This window comes from Bos indicus, chromosome 21 (assembly GCF_029378745.1).
Source record: "Bos indicus isolate NIAB-ARS_2022 breed Sahiwal x Tharparkar chromosome 21, NIAB-ARS_B.indTharparkar_mat_pri_1.0, whole genome shotgun sequence".
Classification (NCBI taxonomy): Eukaryota; Metazoa; Chordata; class Mammalia; order Artiodactyla; family Bovidae; genus Bos; species Bos indicus.
This window is the reverse complement of record NC_091780.1, coordinates 20,902,655-20,921,367: the sequence shown is the minus strand read 5'-3', so window position 1 is coordinate 20,921,367 and position 18,713 is coordinate 20,902,655. Positions and strand designations below refer to the sequence as shown.

Genomic DNA, 18,713 nt, shown 5'->3' with positions numbered 1-18,713 from the left:
ATTATATATATATATAAAGTTTGTGTTGTTTTCTTTAAAGGAAACATCAAGTAGAGTTTTTATGACTCCTGGTCAGTGATTTTTACTGACCTTAAATTAATACATGTTACATAACCCGTCATTTTGCCCCCACTATCTTTTACCAGGATTCCCTAGTAGCTCAGCTGGTAAAGAATCCACCTGCAATGCAGGAGACCCCAGTTCAATACCTGGGTCAGGAAGATATGTTGGAGAAGGGATAGGCTATCCACTCCAGTATTCTTGGGCTTCCCTTGTGATTCAGCTGGTAAAGAATCTGCCTGCAGTGCAGAAGACCTGGGTTCGATCCCTGGGTTGGGAAGATCCTCTGGAGAAGGGAACGGCTACCCACTCTAGTATTCTGGCCTAGAGAATTCCATGGACTGTATAGTCCATGGGGTCCCAAAGAGTTGGACACAACTGAGCGACTTTCACTTTCATCTTTTTGATGTAAAATTCATACAACATGGGATTAACCATCTCAAAGTCTATAATTCAGTGGCATTTAGTATATTCACAACATTGTGGATCATCACCCTTACCTAGTTTCAGAACATTTCACCATTCCATAAGGAAACGCTACACCCATAACATAATCACTTCCTCCCCTCCCCCTGCCCCTGGCAACCACTTATCTATCTGCTTTCTGTCTCTATGGATTTGTATAGTCTGGATATTTCACATAAATGGAACCATACAATATGTGATTTTTTGTCTTGTGAATTTTCACCTACATTATGTTTTCGAGGCTAATTCATGTTGTAGTAACGTGTCAGTACGTCACTCCTTTTTATGGCTGAATAATATTTCATTGCATGGATATATCACACTTCGCTTGTCCATTCATCTGTTGATGTATACTTGGATTATTTCCACCTGTGTCTATCATGAACAGTGCTGATATGAATATTTGTGTACCAGTTTTTGACTGAATACCTGTTTCTAATTCTTTGGGGAAATACCAAGGAGTGGTATTTCTGGGTCATCTGGTAATTGCATGCTTAACTTTCTGAGGAACCTCCAAACTGGTTTCCACGGCAGCTGAAACACTTTTACATTTCCATCAACAGCACACAAGGGTTCCAATTTCTCCACATCCTTGCCAACACCTGTTATTTTCCATGAGAAAAATTATTACAGCCGCCCTAGTGGGTATGAAGTGGCATCTCCTGTGGTCTGATTTGCATTTCCCTAATGATTAATGGCACTGAAAAGCCCTACCATTTTGACTCCAGGCTATTTCCTTCCACTCTATCTCTGCTTCTATCTCTATCTCTAATATTAATCATAATTTGGCTACTACCAGTAGAAAGAATCAAATCAGAGTAAAATTGGTAACAGTTAAAATGGTATGTGGTATAATTTAGTATTATGTTGGATACTAAATTATGCTGAAGCTGAAACTCTAATACTTTGGCCACCTGATGTGAAGAGCTGACTCACTGGAAAAGATTCTGATGCTAGGAAAGACTGAGGGTAGGAGGGGGCGAAAGAGGATGAGATGGTTAGATAGCATCACCTACTCAATGGACATTAATTTGAGCAAACTCTGGGAGACAGTGGAGGACAGAGAAGCCTGATGTGCTGTAGTCCACGGAGTCGCAGAGTGGGACATGACTTAGTGACTAAACAACAACAATAATTTAGCATTGTCTACATTTTGACAAAAGAATCCATTTTCATAAAAGCATTTAGACTTGCAAAATTTAACCTAGAGAATTGGTCTTGATGAAAAGAAAAGCCACAAGAGAGCTTTCTATAGAGGAAGCCATGGTCAGTAACACACAATATGAACAACAAACTGAATCCAAGCTTTGCAGTAAAAGTTAAATGGAAAATAAACCTGATGGAGATAAAATTCAATTGTATTATATTCTAAAAAATCAACATGAAACCAAATTGGTTCAGTAGAATTTGTTCCCAAAGATAGTTTCTCTAAAATTCTTTCATGGTAACGTAAATCTGATGAAAATACTTGCATTTAAAATGTCCTTGGGTTCAACCTCTACTGAGCCTTCTCCCTGCGGGAACGCAGATAGTTAGAACCCAACTAGAGGTCCTTCTTCCCAGCTCGATCCAGACAAGACCAGTACCAACAAAGTAGATGATATGAAAAGTAAGGAGGCAGTGAAGACAAGATCCCAAATGCAGGGTCCACTTGGGGGCCACTGAGATCCGTGGGAGTCGTGGGAGAAGTCTTGCTTCTCCACCATCTTAAGGAAGTAGGAGGGCCAGTGATTTCACAGAGAAAAAGGAAGCGGGAGGGAAGAGTCACCAGACTCTAATTTATCTGCGAGAATGAGATACCTGTGAAGACAAAGGTCTGGAAGCTTACTAGAGCAAAGAAACATCACCAGGACTGAAACCCTTCATGACTTCAGGCACATTAAGGATCCTCCCCCAAGGCTTTTCCAAAGTAGTCAGGAATATCTGAGGTGCTAGTTATGGTTCCATCACCACATTTATTTCCTACTTTCAACGTAGAACATTTCATTTACTTAGAGCACTTCACAATTTGTCAAAATCTTTTCTGTACAGGATTTCACTTGCCTTTTAAAATTTTATTCTTAAGAATAATTTTAATTGTTTTTTATTTATGTTATCACAGGAATGTTTGTTATTAAAAAAAAAAAGTTGGGTTTTTTTTGGTCATGTGGTATGTGGGATTTTTCTTCCCTGACCAGGGACCAAACTCATGCCCCTTGCATTGAAAGCACCATAAGACTGCCAGGGAAGTCCCAAATTAAGTAATTTTTAAAAATTAAAGTATAGTTGATTTACAATGTTGTTAGTTTCTGCTGTATAGCAAAGTGATTCAGTTACACACATATATATGTATTATTTTTCATATTCTTTTCCATTATGCTTTATTATAGGATATTGAATAGAGTTCCCTGTGCTACACAGTCCGATCTTGTTTTCATTTGCCTTTGATACCAAGTTTTTGCAATGGGCAGCTGTTGTCAACCATGGGGACCCTGAGGCCCAGAGTTTAGCCACGGTCACTCTGCTAATCAAGAGCAGAGTCAGGACTTCAACTGAGACCTTGATGACCACTGTGTCCAGTGCTTATCTGGATGACAAAACAGGCATGATGATGAAAAAGAGATATTTTCATTCCAGATACTCCTATGATTCTATTAGTCATCCTTTAAAAATATTACAGTTATGGAGAACTAGTGCAAATGAAACTTAACATATCTTAGTCAACAGGCAGCCTCTAGCTTTAAAAATACATCAAATTAGCATATGCGTATTTCAGAGTTGTCCGTTTTTAAGGCTATGGCCAATCAGGGGCTTCTTAGCAACACAGGGAGCCCTGGTAGCTACTCCTGATATAAATCCACTTATTGAGTCAGACACCCGGAGACAGGACACCCCTGTCTGACACCCCTGTCTGACACCCCTGACACCCCGGAGAAAGGACAAAGCCTCAGATCACATCCTGGGTCTTCGGTGAGTGCAACAGTCATGGCAAAGGGGTCATTCAGAAGTGATCCCTTCTGTTTTAACTTTGCTCTCTCCTCCGCAGGGTCATTCTGTTAGTGTAGTGGGGTCATGTCTCACCCATAGTCTGATTTTCAAATTAAAAGTTCAAACCACCAGCTAAAGTCAAATCACCTTCTGAATACCCTACAGGCAGGAACACACTGCTTGTCCATGAAGTCCAAGCAGCTCTCATCCAGTGCTGGGCGGATGGCTGGGACAGCATTAACACAGATGGCCCTGATGACCTGTGGTTAGGGTCATGTTGTGAAACCAGGAAATCCCAAATGTTTAAATGCAAGGACATAGCACGATGCTTCTCCCTTGCAGCAGAAGCACACAGGCCCTGGTACTGCTGGTGGGGATATGAGGCTCCCAACCTACACAAGGGAGCTGAGTGCGTCTGAGTAAAGAATCCGGCTGCGGGACCAGCACAAAGGAAGACTGTGTGTGTGTGTGTGTGTGTGTGTGTGTGTGTGTGCGTGCGCGTGTGCGCTCGTAAGTGTCTGTCGTTCTTGACATAAAGAGCTGAATCTACACAAGTTGAGTTATTGGACTGGCCAAAAAGTTCGTTCAGTTTTAAGTAAAAATAAAATACGTACTTTTTCATATACACCAAGAACTGTACTGCACAACACATTCACTACCTGAATGAATTTTTTGGCCAACCCAATATATATGATACAGCTCCAACTGAAGACTAGAAAGCATATTGGAGTAATAATTTACATATTGCAAAAAACATTTTTTTTTTTAAAGTAGTAATTCCATTTGAGCACACTCAGTCGCTAGGTCATGTCTGACTCTTTGTCAACCCATGGACTGCAGCCCGCCAGGGGGCTACACTGTCCATGGGGTTCTCCAGGCAAGAATACTGAAGTGGGTTTCCATTTCCTCCTCCAGGGCATCTTCCCGATCTGGCAATAGAACCTGTATCTCTGTATTGCAGGCAGATTCTTTACCACTGAGCCACCTGGGAAGCAGTAATTTCGTTTACTCCCTGCCTAAGTTCCAGACACTGAGCAGATCTGTCTGCAGGATTCTCCCAGGCATCCACGGTCACCTCAGGGATTCACCTAGAACTTGCTTTTTAGGTTTAAAGGGTCATCTGTGATGACCTAGAGGGGTGGGATGGGATGGGGGTAGGTGGGAGGTAGCTCAGGAGGGAAGGGGTTATATGTATACATAAAGCTGATTCACTTTATTGTACAGCAGAAACTAGCACAGCATTTTAAAGCAATTATACTCCAATTTAAAAAAAAAAAAAAGTCATTTGGTAAAATGAACGACACCTTCTCAAGGGTTGGTGACTTTTGAATGTCAGCATCTGTGAACACAGCACTTGGCTGGAGGCCCATCCAGTGCACAGCCCTGACTGTGTTCCCAACCCAGTGGCTCACTCCACAGACTCTAGTCTGCCCTAGCTTCGCTCTCCTTCCGCAAAGCCCAATCCTGGGGAACGCCTCAGTGACAGGGGCAGAAAGGGAGGGGTCATGGTGTCTTGGGAGAGCCTCCCAAGGGACGAGCTCCCCTCACATCAGGCCCACAGAGCACTGCCTCACAGCTGCTCCTGTTTCTCTCTTGGGAATCTCTCATTTGAGTGGCTGATAATGTCCTTCCTTGGCCTTGAGCCGAGATGCCGGCCGGGGGTCGGGGCAGGTGCTGGGGCCCTTCGCTCAGCCTCTGCAGAGAGTACTCTTCTCAACAGGCCCTCAGAGCACAGCCTCAGGTAAAGAAAAACAAATTTTCCATTTCAGCAAAAATATTTGACCACTGAGAAGAGAGATGACCTTTATTCTGATCAGGAGATTTGTTTGGAGAGTGAGCACGTGGACCAGAAATGGCTCTAGGAGCACGTGGCTGGTACTTGGGACCCAACCAGAGACGTCATCGAAACTGAGCCGGCCACGCCCTACTTTTTTTTTTTTTGGCTCTTACATGTTGAGTCAATACAGTTCAGAGATTAGGGAGACACAGTGCCCGACCTTAGAGGGCTCACATCCTGGGGGTGGAAGCACATGAGGGAAACACAGACAACTACTCACAGAGAGGAGGCGTGGGCCATGGGGTCAGAAAGGCAGGATGGGGGGATGTTTGGGGAGACTGAGTCACATGACTGAGAAGTACCACTTTAACTCAGTATCTGATGGGGAGTGTTAAGGACTGAATATTTGTGTCCCCTCCCCCAACATTCACATACTGAAGCCCTACCTGGCTCTCCTACCACCTGTGATGGTATTTGGAAATGGAATATTTGGGATGTAACTAGGCTTAGATAAAGTCCTGAGGGTGGAGCCCCTATGATGGGATTGGTGTCCTTATAAGCAGAGGATGAGAGACCAGTCTCTCCCTCTTTCTCTCTGCCATGCAAGGACACAGTGAGAAGGTGACCACCTGCAAGCCAGGAAGAGAGCCCTGGAAACAAACCAGGAAACAAACCTGCTGGCACCTTGATCACAGACCTTCCAGCCTCTGGAACTTTGGAAATTAACTATCTGTTGTTTAAGCATCCCAGTCTACAGTATTACGTTATAGCAGCCTGAGCTAAGACAGGGAGTCTAAGGTTCCCAGAGAGTGGGCAAGTTTCTGAGCATCCAACCTCTGGTCAAGGACTGGGCTGGTCATGTCTTGCAGTGTTTACAACATCTCTGAGTGATGGTATCACCCCCACTTTACACATGAGAAAAATAGAGTCTTGACCTGCTTGGTATCAGGAAGTCAGGATTAGAGCACAGACCTCTGCTTTCTTTTCAGAGCTGTTCTTACCATGCCATACTCCAGACGCATCAACTCCCTCAGTTCAGTTCAGTTCAGTTGCTCAGTCGTGTCCGATTATTTGAGACCCCATGAATCACAGAACGCCAGGCCTCCCTGTCCATCACCAACTCCTGGAGTTCACCTAAACTCATGTGCATCGAGTTGGTGATGCCATCCAGCCATCTCATCCTCTTTCGTCCCCTTCTCCTCCTGCCCCCAATCCTTCCCAGCATCAGGGTCTTTTCCAATGAATCAACTCTTCACATGAGGTGGCCAAAGTATTGGAGTTTCAGCCTCAGCATCAGTCCCTCCAATGAACACCCAGGACTGATCTCCTTTAGGATGGACTGGTTGGACCTCCTTGCAGTCCAAGGGACTCTCAAGAGTCTTCTCCAACACCACAGTTCAAAAGCATCAATTCTTCAGTGCTCAGCTTTCTTCACAGTCCAACTCTCACATCCATACATGACCACTGGAAAAACCATAGCCTTGACTAGACGGACATTTGTTGACAAAGTAATATCTCTGCTTTTTAATATGCTATCTAGGTTGGTCATAACTTTCCTTGTCTTTTAATTTCATGGCTGCAATCACCATCTGCAGTGATTTTGGAGCCCCCGAAAATAACGTCTGACACTGTTTCCACTGTTTCCCCATCTATTTCCCATGAAGTGATGGGACCAGATGCCATGATCTTCATTTTCTGAATGTTGAGCTTTCTCAACTCCCTCAACTACGAGTTAAAACAACAAACAGTTTTGTGCCCGCTCTTTTCTGTCTGATCAACTGGCAGAATGTTAGGTTAAATCACGTTTTTCCAATCTGATAATTGAATTTGTTGGAACTTCTCTTTGGTGTTCTAAGTACACATTAAACAAACATAAGAAACTTCTTTGATTTTACATGTTTTTCACAACTGTAACCAACTCCGTCACGTTAGTGAAGTCTTTTCTTTTCTGCAGGAGATTCATCTGGAGGGTAATTAATTTGAATACTCACATGGATTATTTCAAGATGGGGCCAGAGTGTTAATAAACTCATACCAAATATCTCCCCAAAGATAGTGAGACTCAGGAGAGGGATGGTAGAGCAAAAGGCTGGAGATACTTCTGGAAAGGTGAGAGGTGTCTGGTTTGGGGAATCATTTTTACCTGCTTTAATTGAGTGAGGATAAATTAATCAAGACAAGGATCACTGGGGCAGGCATGTGTGGGGTGGGGGAGGACACTGGGAGCGAAGATTTGTGGCAGCTCCAGATGTCAGAAAATTGATGTCAGGCCTTTGTGTGTATGCGCTTGTGTGTGTGCACAAGCCTGTGTCCACACAGAAGAGAGGGGAAGGGGCAGAGCCCTTTAGAGTTTAGGGGAACATCCTATAGACACTTGTCCTGGATCCTGAACTACCAGAGCCTCTCTTTCACAGACCCTGAACACAGAACTGCAGCTGCTCCTACCGCAGAGCCCTTGGGTCCCCCGTCTTTCTGCATCCAGCCTGGCTGGCCCGAAGCCAGCAGGTCTTCTGTGGTCTCCCCACACTGGACCTCATCCTTTTCCGCTAGGACACAGCCCCCTGGAGGGCCCTTCTTTGCAGGAGGCCAAGACGCGGAGGAGACCCTGCACCACGTGACACCAGTCCTGCTGGGGAGGCGAGGCTGAGGCTGGGAAGGGACCTCATCACTGGCTTTGGAAACCAACATCTTGGGCGTTTTATCTCAAAATGGCACATTCAGCTTCCCATAGCCCCATTAATAGGCTCATCAGCAGTATGCTTGGAACGCAGCATTTTCCCCCACTGGAAGCAAATTCCTCTTCACAGCTGTCACACGCTACATTTTTAAAACGGTTGTTGCTCTGTTCCTGAATTACAGGATGGTGCACAGAAAAATTCCAGTGCAGAGAGGGCTGTTTCTGCCTGAAGTGACCAAAAGTGGCTGAAGGAAACAAGAGAGAAGTCGACTTCCGTTCCTGTGCCTGGTTTCTAAATATATACAGGACATTGGCACATCTCTGAACCATTACGTCTCTTGTGCAAGCCATGAAGAAGGAACGTGAGCAGGAAGAAGCGCACGAGTGACAATGGGTGTGCACGTGTGCTCAGTGTCTCCGTCGTGTCCAACTCTCCGTGACCCCGTGGACTGTAGCCCACCAGGTTCCTCTGTTCATGGGATTTTCTAGGCAAGAATACTGGAGTGGGTTGCCATTTCCTCCTCCAGGGACTCTTCCCAGCCCAGGGATCGAACCCGAGTCTCCTGCGTTGCAGATGGATTCTTTACCACTGGGCCACTGGGGAAGCCCATGAGTGACAAAAAACCACTTAAAAAGAAACCACACATTTTTTTACTCTGAGGAAAAATAAACTCAATTTTAAAGTTCAAAGAAAACCAATTAAAATCCCTCTGAATTGTACTCACATGTTAAATGTCTCTGATCCCATTATCTTCCTGCACATTTAGCTCTGGTCACCAGCCTCTCCCTGTACATAGAAGGGAGGAAGCTCAGCCCTCTCTCCTCATGTATATCTCGACCTGGTTTGGACACTATGCTCTAAGTGGGCTCATAGTTTATCAGGAGGTTTGGGGGTTCCACCGACAAATATCACCTATTAAATAACTAGTCCTGCAAAGACCCAGTCAAATATTAGTTACTTTGCTGGTGGCTCAGGTGGAAAAGAATCTGCCTGCAACGCAGGAGACCTGGGCTCAATCCCTAGGTTGGGAAGATCCCCTAGAGGAGGGCATGGCAACCTATTCCAGTATTCTTTCCTGGAGAATCCCATGGACAGAGAAGCCTGGCGGGCTACAGTCCATGGGGCCGCAAAGAATTGGACACAACTGAGCAACTAACACTTCCACATTTCTGCTGGGAGACTACATCACAGCTCCTGGAGTCTGGCACCCAAGATGCTAAACTGTTCCCCCACCTCACCTTTCTTATTACTAAAGCGTGGATTTGAAAAAAACTGCCTCTGGGAATTCCCTGGTGATCCAGTGGTTAGGACTCCACACTTTCACTACTGAGGGCCCACGTTCAATCCCTGGTGGGGGAACTAAGATCACATAACCCATGCGACGTGGCCAAAAGGGAAAAATGAATAAATAGCTCTGGAAAAGCTGCCTCTGCTGACCACACTGGACCTACAGTGACACGCAGCACACGGAACACCTTCATTTTGTCCCTGTCTTCCCCGGTCACCCGTCATCTGTATGAAGGACAGGCACAGAGATAGCAATAGTCTGTTCTTCGCCCAACCTCTTTGTTCACGTCTCAGGCCAAGGTCACCTCAAAATCTGCCAGGGCTAGACAGGAGGGACGATAAGAGCTGAAATGTCACATCGTATCTGCTACTATTCCTAGTGTGGGGGGAACTGGAATACCGAAATGTGAGATTCCTAGGTTATCTACATGGAGTGCCCTTTTAAGAGCACTTCAATCAAGAGATTACTGTAAGAATTAAAAGTGTCAGCATTCAACAACAGCATGTATTTTGCCTTTCCTCGACATGCAGAAAATAATTCACAAAATGGCAAACTGCCATTAGAAGAAGACAGGTTCTTAAACTAGTTAATTAAAAATATGCTTTTTTTTTGTCAGCAATATATATATATCATTGTTACTACCCTACAACACTCAAAATATGGCTCCGTTCTTGTTCCCAGGAAGTTCACAGACATGAGAAGGAGATAATAAGGAAAGTGTATGAAGCTCTTTAGGGCTCAGGAAACAAGAACAAATGAGCTTGCATGGCAAACCTCAGCATCACAGATATGCCAATTCTCCCTAAATTATCTATAAATGTCATAGACACACAGTAAAAATAGCAGGGTTTTTATATTTGGAATTAAACAAGCATTCTAAAGTTCATATGGAAAAAAAGAACCAGCTGTAATAGTCTAGGGAATCATGAAACAGAGGAATAATGGCAGGGCACTAGTACCCACCCCTCTGCCCACAGCAAAACGTATTTAAAAGCTACAAATCTGCTAATGATGTATATTCAGGATTATCAACAGAGTGGAACAGACTGGAAATATGCCTAAATGCATCCAGGAAATTTAGTAGGAGAGGAAGGTGGCATTTCAATAAATGGGGTAAAGATGGCCGTTCAATAAGTGGCTATGGACAAAGGGTAACCATGTAGAAAAAAATTAAGTTGGAGTCACCCTTCATACCACGACAAATTCCAGAGAGATCCGACATTTTAAAATAGGAAATGAAAGAATACAGGTGCCCATAAAAAGATTAGTGAAAGAAAAGGAACTGTTAGTTGCTCAGTCATGTCCGACTCTTTGCAACCCCACGGACTGTAGCCCACCAGGTTCCTCTGTTCATGGCATTTCCCAGGCAAGAATACTGGAGTGGGTTGCCATGCCTTCCTCCAAGGGATCTTCCTGACCCAGGGATCAAACTCAGGTCCCCTGCATTGTAGGCAGATTCCTTATTGTCTGAGCCACCAGGGAAACCCCAAAGAAAGTTTGGCGGTTTTAAAATCATCACAATGGAGAAGATCTTTCAAAGGAAAACAGAAATCCCAGAAGCCAAAAGAAACGATCCAAAGATTTGACTATGCAAATATTAAGAAAAAAAAAAAATCTGCATGGCAAATACCAGCATGGGCAAAGTCACAAAAACAAATGACAGACTGAGAACAAATATTTGCAACACATACCACAAAGGGCTAATCTCCAGCATACATAAAGGATCCATTACAGAACTAGGTTCCATTACCCAACCCAAAGGTCTCTGGGCTAAAGTAATACAGAGAAAATTAATAGGAAGTTCAAAAATACACTTTAAGTGATATTATAGGAGACAGAGGTGTCCCTTCCCCCAAAAAATAAAAGGATGCATGGTTAGACTACAGAAGGAAAATATTTAACTCTACATTCTAAAAGAGAAGGAAGAAAAAAAATTTTTTTTTCAAAACAGGAGCCTGTCTAGGAGATTTGATAATTGAAAAAGGTATGATCATCAACTGTCTTCAAGATTGAGCAATTTATACCAAAGGTAACTACAATCACACATTAAGAACTTGTTTCCACTGTTTTGTATTCTATTTGAGGATTTTTTTAATGTTATAAGTACCATTGGTATAACCATTATTCGTATCACCAATAATTTGAAAATAAAAATCTTGCCCAAGTAAAAACTAAACAAAAATCATCTTTTCAGATGATTCTGAAGAAACCAATGACCACTGGACGATTGGGCAGTGGCTACCAATAGAAGGTCAACAGGAAAGGAAATAAAAATAGTTCTTAGATGTAAAAAAAATGCACAGCCTCTTTGACAGGAGGAACACAAATTAAAACACACAGTGAGAAAACACTTTTTTACTCATCAGATTGGCAATACTAATGGAATACTAAGCAGCTGAGACATACATGGAGGAAGTTCTTCCTATATTCATACGGAAGCTCTCGGTGGTATTTCATGAAGAAAAACCAAGTGTAGAAGCGTATATAGCATACTACTAGTTGTGCAATAAGAGGAAAAGAAGTGTGTGTGTGTGTGTAACTGTTTTTGCATAAAATATGTCTGGATGAATTGAGCAAGTAGTACTGACATGTATACAGCACATGTGTAAACAGAGAGCTAGAGGGAAGCTGCCGTCTAGCACAGGGAACCCAGCTCGGTGTTTTCTGTGATGACCGAGAGGCATGGGCATCAGGGGTGGTTGGGAAGGAGGCACAAGAGGGAGGGGACACATGAATACTTATGGCTGATCCACATTGTTGTGCAGCAGAAACTATTAATAATACAACATTGTAAAGCAACTATGCTCCAATTAAAAAATAAATTTTAAAAATATATCTGGAAAAACAGTCAAGAAACTGGAAACATCGGTTGAAGGTAACTGGATGATGTCTGTGGGAGTCTCTTCATGTAACCTGTCTTTTAAAAACAAATATAAGCTACCCAGGAGTTAAGGATGTTTATGATATGCATGACTATTATAAATTTACCCTGATGAACCTCAGAGCCTACTGATGGCCAGGGAAACACTGAAGGCCAGAACGAGGTCATGGACGCTCCTGGGTGATGAGAGAACGACTGGGAAATGCAGACACTGCTTCTTGAGCAGAAATGTAAAAGGAAGGAAATGATGCAGCTGCCCCGGAGCTTTCTGTAAGAGGAACGCGGTTCCAAAAAGCTGAAAGAGGCCACTGTTGAGGGCTGTGGTTTTAGCCCAGATGAAATGGCAGCTCTTTCCTATGACATGAGAACAGAAAAATATTTCCTCAGCTAGTCAACAACTCCACCCTTGTGAAAACTCACGGCAACTTAGGCACTGAAACTTCATTCTTGCCCACATGACAAGAGAGCATCACAAAACTGTACAGATAAGCATATTCTAGAAAGTTCTGCTAAAGCAAAGCACATGTCTCTTTACACATGAAGGATAGATTCAAAAGACAGTGGCTGGCATCACTGCTTATCCTTATTAGTAGCAAATGAACTACAAACGACTTTCAAAACTGTGGAGGATGAAATGTATACTCACAGTCCCTTCATTTTATTTCATATCAATTTGCAACAGCTAGAAGAAACCAAAAGTTTAAAAACAAATCCATATCCTCACAACCCTTATAGAACAAGAACTATTTCTATTTTTTCATTTCCTTTCTACCTGTATCTGTTTGAAGAGTATTTATATAATTATAATATTGGTCTCTTGATATATAGCTATATAATTTTATTAATATCTTCTGCTTTCTTCACTTAATCCCTGTTTGTACATATAGCTATAATACTAAGTTCTGAATGGCATACAATTTTAACCTGTTTATTAGCTGTAGTTTAGGGAGCAAACATTTATCTTGCACCTTCTATGGGCACATTTACATAATATAATTTATCCTTCACAGCAACATTTATTATCAGGATCTCTCCTTGTAGTCCAGGAAACAGGTTCCAAAGACACAGTAGGCAGCAGACCTTGCATTTGAACTCCATGTCTCTTAACCTGATACCCCACGTTCTTAACCCTGCACTGTAGTGCTTCTGCTTCCACTGGGGATGCCTTTTAAAAAACTATTTATTTATTTGGCTGCATTGGGTCTTGGTTGCAGTATGGTGGGGGGTCTTTGATCTTCATTGTGGCATGTGGGATCTTTAGTTGTAGCATGTGGGGTCTAGTTCCCTGACCACCGGACAAAGATATCAGACATCACCAGTGTTGCTTTCTCCTGGAGACACTGTTCAAGGACCTCTCTGCCCCCATACCCCTATGAAAGGGCCTCGCTTCCTTCCATCCTGTGAGGCCTCTTGGCCTCTTTCCTGCAGTATGGATGCCATGGCTACCCTGCCTTCATTTACTTCCTTCTTTTGGTGGAGGTCTGCTTCTACTAACAGCTTCTATTAACCTGCTGCTGCTGCTGCAGCTAAGTCGCTTCAGTTGTGTATGACTCTGTGCGACCCCATAGAGGCAGCCCACCAGGCTCCCCCGTCCCTGGGATTCTCCAGGCAAGAACACTGGAGTGGGTTGCCATTTCCTTCTCCAATGCATGAAAGTGAAAAGTGAAAGTGAAGTCACTCAGTCATGTCTGACTCTTAGCGACCCCATGGACTGCAGCCCATCAGGCTCCTCCGCCCATGGGATTTTCCAGGCAAGAGTACTGGAGAGGGGTGCCATTGCCTTCTCCTCTATTAACCTAGTTAATCCTAAAGGAAATCAACCCTGAATATTCATTGGAAGGACTGATGCTGAAGCTCCAATACTTTGGCCACCTGATGCGAAGAGTCAACTCATTGGAAAAGACCCTGATGCTGGGAAGAGAAGGGAGCGACAGAGGATGAGATGGTTGGATGGCATCACCGACTCAATGGACATGAGTTTAAGCAAACTCCAGGAGACAGTGGAGGACAGGATAGCTGGCATCTGTAGTCCATGGAGTCGAAAAGAGTTGGATGCAATTTAGAGACTGAACAACAATAGCTTCTACTAGTTTCTTGCAAAAAAGTAAGTTGGGGGGAAGAAAAAAAACTTTTGAGAGCAACTCACAATATCTGAAAATGACTTAAAAAAAAAATTTATTTGACGGTGCTGGGTCTTAGTTGCAGTGTGTGGGATCTAGTTTCCTGACCAGGGATTGAACCTGGGCCCTTTGCTTTGGCAGCACAGGGTCTTAGCCACAGGATCACCAGGGAAGTCCCTGAAAATGTCTTAATTTTACCTTCACAGTAGGTTTAGTTTGGCAGGTACAGAAGTCTAAGTTAAAAGCCATTTTATTAACACCTCAGGGTTTGGAAGCCTCGATCCTGTCCTCCGGCTTCTGATCCGCCACTGAGATCTGGTGTCATGCTGATGCCTGGTCCTTACATGCACTCTGTTTCTTTTGTCGTTGTTCAGTCGCTCAGTCATGTCCGACTCTTTGTGACCCCATGGACTGCAGCATGCCAGGCTGCCCTGTCCTGGCAGGCTGCCCTGCCAATCATCTCATCCTCTGTCGCCCCCTTCTCCTCCTGTCCTCAATCTTTCCCAGCATCAGGGTCTTTTCCAATGAGTCGGCTCTTTGAATCAGGTGGCCAAAGTATCTAATTCTTTACTCTGCAAATTTTGGGGATCTTGCTTTAGTGTTTCAAAATTTTACAAAGAACCTTGATTAGGTTTTTTTCTCTGAGCTAGAATTTCAGAGGCTCTTTCAATTAATAAGAGTTTTTAGGTCCTTCCCTGGTAGTTCAGATGGTAAAGCATCTGCCTACAATGTGGGAGACGTGGGTTCGATCCCTGGGTCAGGAAGATTCCTTGGAGAAGGAAACGGCAACCCACTCCAGTATTCATGCCTGGAAAATCCCACGGATTTTGGGAGCCTGGTGGGCTACAATCCATGGGGTCGCAAAGAGTCGGACACAACTGAGCAAATTCACTTCACTTCACTTCATACTTATAGGATATTGGGATATTTCTTTGATAATTTCTTCCTCTTCACTCTCTCTCGCCTCTTTCTGGAACTACTATTATTTGGATATTAGATTTCTTGGACTGATCCTTTAATCTCTTCCACTTTCCATCTTTTGTCTTCTTATTCTACCTTCTGGAAGAGATCGTCCTTTAATCTTCTAATTCCTTTATCAATCTTCTCCATTTGTGTTCCCAAAGCTCTTCCTGTTCCCTGATGTTGCAATTCTTCTTGCCACAAGGATGTACATTTTCTCTTCCCTCTGAGTATGCTCATTACAGGTTTTCTCAAGTTTACTTTGGTTCCTTCCCATTGTGTTTCCTCCCTAGCCTTTCATCTGCTTGCTTTATATCTTTGGCTTTCATGTTCAAGGTTTTCTTTGAATGTCCAGGGACTCTTGGTTGTGTCTGCTCCTGTGGCAGGAAAATTGATGCCCAGCTGTTTCCTTAAGCAGGGCCTGTCAATCTGTGGGTTCCAGCTCCTTTGTTAGAGGACCCCCAGATAAAGGTCTTTCGGACTTATCTCTTGGGCAGGTCAGTTTCCCCAGAGGGCAGTCCTCCCAACTCCTTGGGGAACCTAGGCACGGCTGGGACTTTCTGTGGGCAGACTCTATGACCCGGCACCTCACTCCTGCTCTCAGTCGGCCAGTCTCCCAACAGGCAGAGGCAGGGTGCTCACTTGGTTGTGTGGGATAGGAGGAGATTGGGGGACTCTGCCTCAGTCTTTGTGGTTTCAGACATATTTCACACCCCAACCTCAGAGGTGCCTCTAGTTCCTGAGCGTTCAAACCAGCCTGACTCCTGTAGAGTTCCCAGTCTGCAGGCCTGTGCTTTAGCTTTCTCTGCTTCTCTAAGTTAGTGTCCACCACTTGTCTGTCTGCTTTCCACTCATCTGCCCCTATCTCCCCCTCCTAGTCTCTATGTTCTTGAAAATTCATGCCTTTTTTTCCTTTACTGTCATTTTAATGGGGATTCGAGAAGAGGTGAAGGTAAACATGTGTTCAATCTGCCACTTTTAATCAAGTCTCAGCATTTCTCTTTATTTTATTTTTAAGTATTTATTTGGCTGTGTGGGGTCTTAGTTGTGGCAGGTGGGACAGGTAGGCTCAGTTGCCCTGAGGCATGGGGGATCTTAGTTCCCTGGCCAGGGATGGAACCCACGTCCCATCCATTGAAAGGTAGATTCTTAATCACTGGACCACCAGGGTTTAAATGATTTCTTTGTGTTAGATTCATAGCAGTGGAATTAACAATTTTGTTCCTTTATTTGTGATCTGTGTATTCTTATTTTCACTCAGTAAATATTTATGGAGCACCTACTATGTGTTGGACACAATACTGGGCAGTCATGACACATGGCAGAGAGAAAACAATGAGAACTAGGTTGTCAGAGAGACCAGGGTCCAATCTCATTCCTGATAGCTCTGCAACTTTGCTCAAGTCAATTACCTTGTTGAGTTGCACTTACTTATGAGTTAAAAATTGGAGAACAGAGGTAGAGAATAATAACACCCATAGCAATATATGCTTATTGACTTCTTACACATGCTAAACAGACTATAAACTGTTTCACATGCCATTTCTCATACTGAACCTATGAAACAAGTGCTAGTTAACAAATGAGGAAACAGAGACTCAGCAAGGGGAAGTGGCCCAGCCAGGAGGAGAAAGAGCTGGTATGAGAACCCAGGTGGTCTTGCCACAGAGCTGGGCTCCAGAGCTCCATGAGCAATAGCTGTTAACTTCTCCCTCTGCCTGGCACCACAGCACCCACCTTCCTGATCTTGGGGAAGACCTTCATCCAATTTGGCTTTCTCCTCTGGCTGCCTAGGATAAATCTAGTGGCTCAGATGGTAAAGAATGTGCCTGCAATGTGGGAGACCCGGGTCCAATACCTGGATGGGGAAGATCCCCTGGCACAGGAAATGGCCAACCCACTCCAGTATTCATGTTTGGAGAATCCCATGGACAGAGGAGCCTGGTGGGTTGCAGTCCATGGGGTCGAAAAGACTTGGAGACACTTCTTTTCACTTTTTAGCTTTCACTTGAAAGCTAAAAGTGAAAGCTTAAAAGTGAAAGAGTGACTTTCACTTTTTAGCTTCCTATTTTCCCCCCTTTCTTTCTCAGCTTTGGTTGCCACACTTATTTTTGTTGTTGTTGTTTCTCCTGCAGTTTCTATGAACTGACTTCATTTCTGACCCTACTGAAAACAGCCTTGCACTATGCGGTCTGTTCTAAATGGGAAGGAAACCCAAAACAGAGGAGATCCATGTATAGTATAGCTGATTCACTTTGCTGTACACCAGAAACTAACACAACATTGTAAAGCACCTATGTTGTTCAGTCGCTAAATCCTGTACGACTCCTCTGGGACCCCATGGACTATAGCCTGCCAGGCTCCTCTACCCATGGGATTTCCCAGGCAAGCATACTGGAGTGGGTGGCCATTTCCTCCTCCAGGTCAATTCCTGACCCGGGAATTGAACCTGAATCTCCTGCATTGGCATGCAGATTCTTTACTGCTGAGCCACCAGGGAAACCCAAAAGCAACTATACTCCAATTAAAAACAAACAAACAAACAAAAAAACCAACCCCCAAAAAGAAAATTCATCCTCAAAAATCCCTGCTTCTTTCTGGTTAAGCTCCAAGGTCTTTGGTCAGCCCTCACTTTTCCTGACTTTTTGTGGCTTCTGACATGGTCTGCTTCAATGACACCCAGGGCTCCTGGTTCTCCTCAAGAACTGCCCATCTCTGGTTCGTTCACTGGCTCTTCCTCCCACCCTCACCTGCCACGGCCATCAGTCCTCAGCTCTCTCCCCATCTGCCTTTCTCTCCCCTGTTGATAGCTGCTCTGGACTTTGCATGCCTGGCCTTAAAGTGTTAGTTGCTTAGTAGTGTCCGAGTCTTTACGACCCTGTGGAGTGTAGCCCGCCAAGCTTCTCTGTCCATGGGATTTTCCAGGCAAGAATACTGGAGTGGGTTGCCATTCCCTTCTCCAGGGGATCTTTCCAACCCAGAGATCGGATCCACGTCTCCAGCACTGCGGTGGACTCTTAACCATCTGAACCACTTGGCCTTAAGCTCACACCTAAATTTCGTTGCCCAGGCATGTCCCATAGACTGTCCCAAACTAAACAACTTTCCCCGAGAAAGCAGCTTCCCCATTGGACTCCTTTATTTCTGTCAATGGCTCTATTCTTCTCTCAATTGCTCGGTAATCATGGCATTTTCTGTTACTCAGCCCTTCCCTTCAACCACTCAAGGCTATTCCACTATCTACCAGCACCTATTGATTCTACCTTGAAAGGCCTCCCACCCTTCCCTTTGCTCTCTCCACTAGCACTCATGGGATCAAGACCAGACTCTTCCTTTCTGGGAATCTGAGACTCCTCTTTCTCCCCTGGTGACCTGGGGCTGTCTGCTGTAATCAGACAGCTCTCCTCACACTGGATCACGGCATAGGGATCCAGCAAGGAGCTTGCCAGGAAGCAGCTATGGAGATGAGGCCAGTGATGGGGCCAAAGCACATTAGCAAACAAAACCCAGGGCACAG

At 44.2% G+C, this 18,713-nt stretch overlaps 1 protein-coding gene across 1 annotated transcript in view; it reads right to left on the bottom strand.

The window, feature by feature from the left end:
• The window catches only part of ABHD2 (abhydrolase domain containing 2, acylglycerol lipase), a 114,106-nt gene that overhangs the window by 50,567 nt on the left and 44,826 nt on the right, over window positions 1-18,713 (bottom strand). The gene's annotated exons all lie outside the window — the stretch shown is intronic.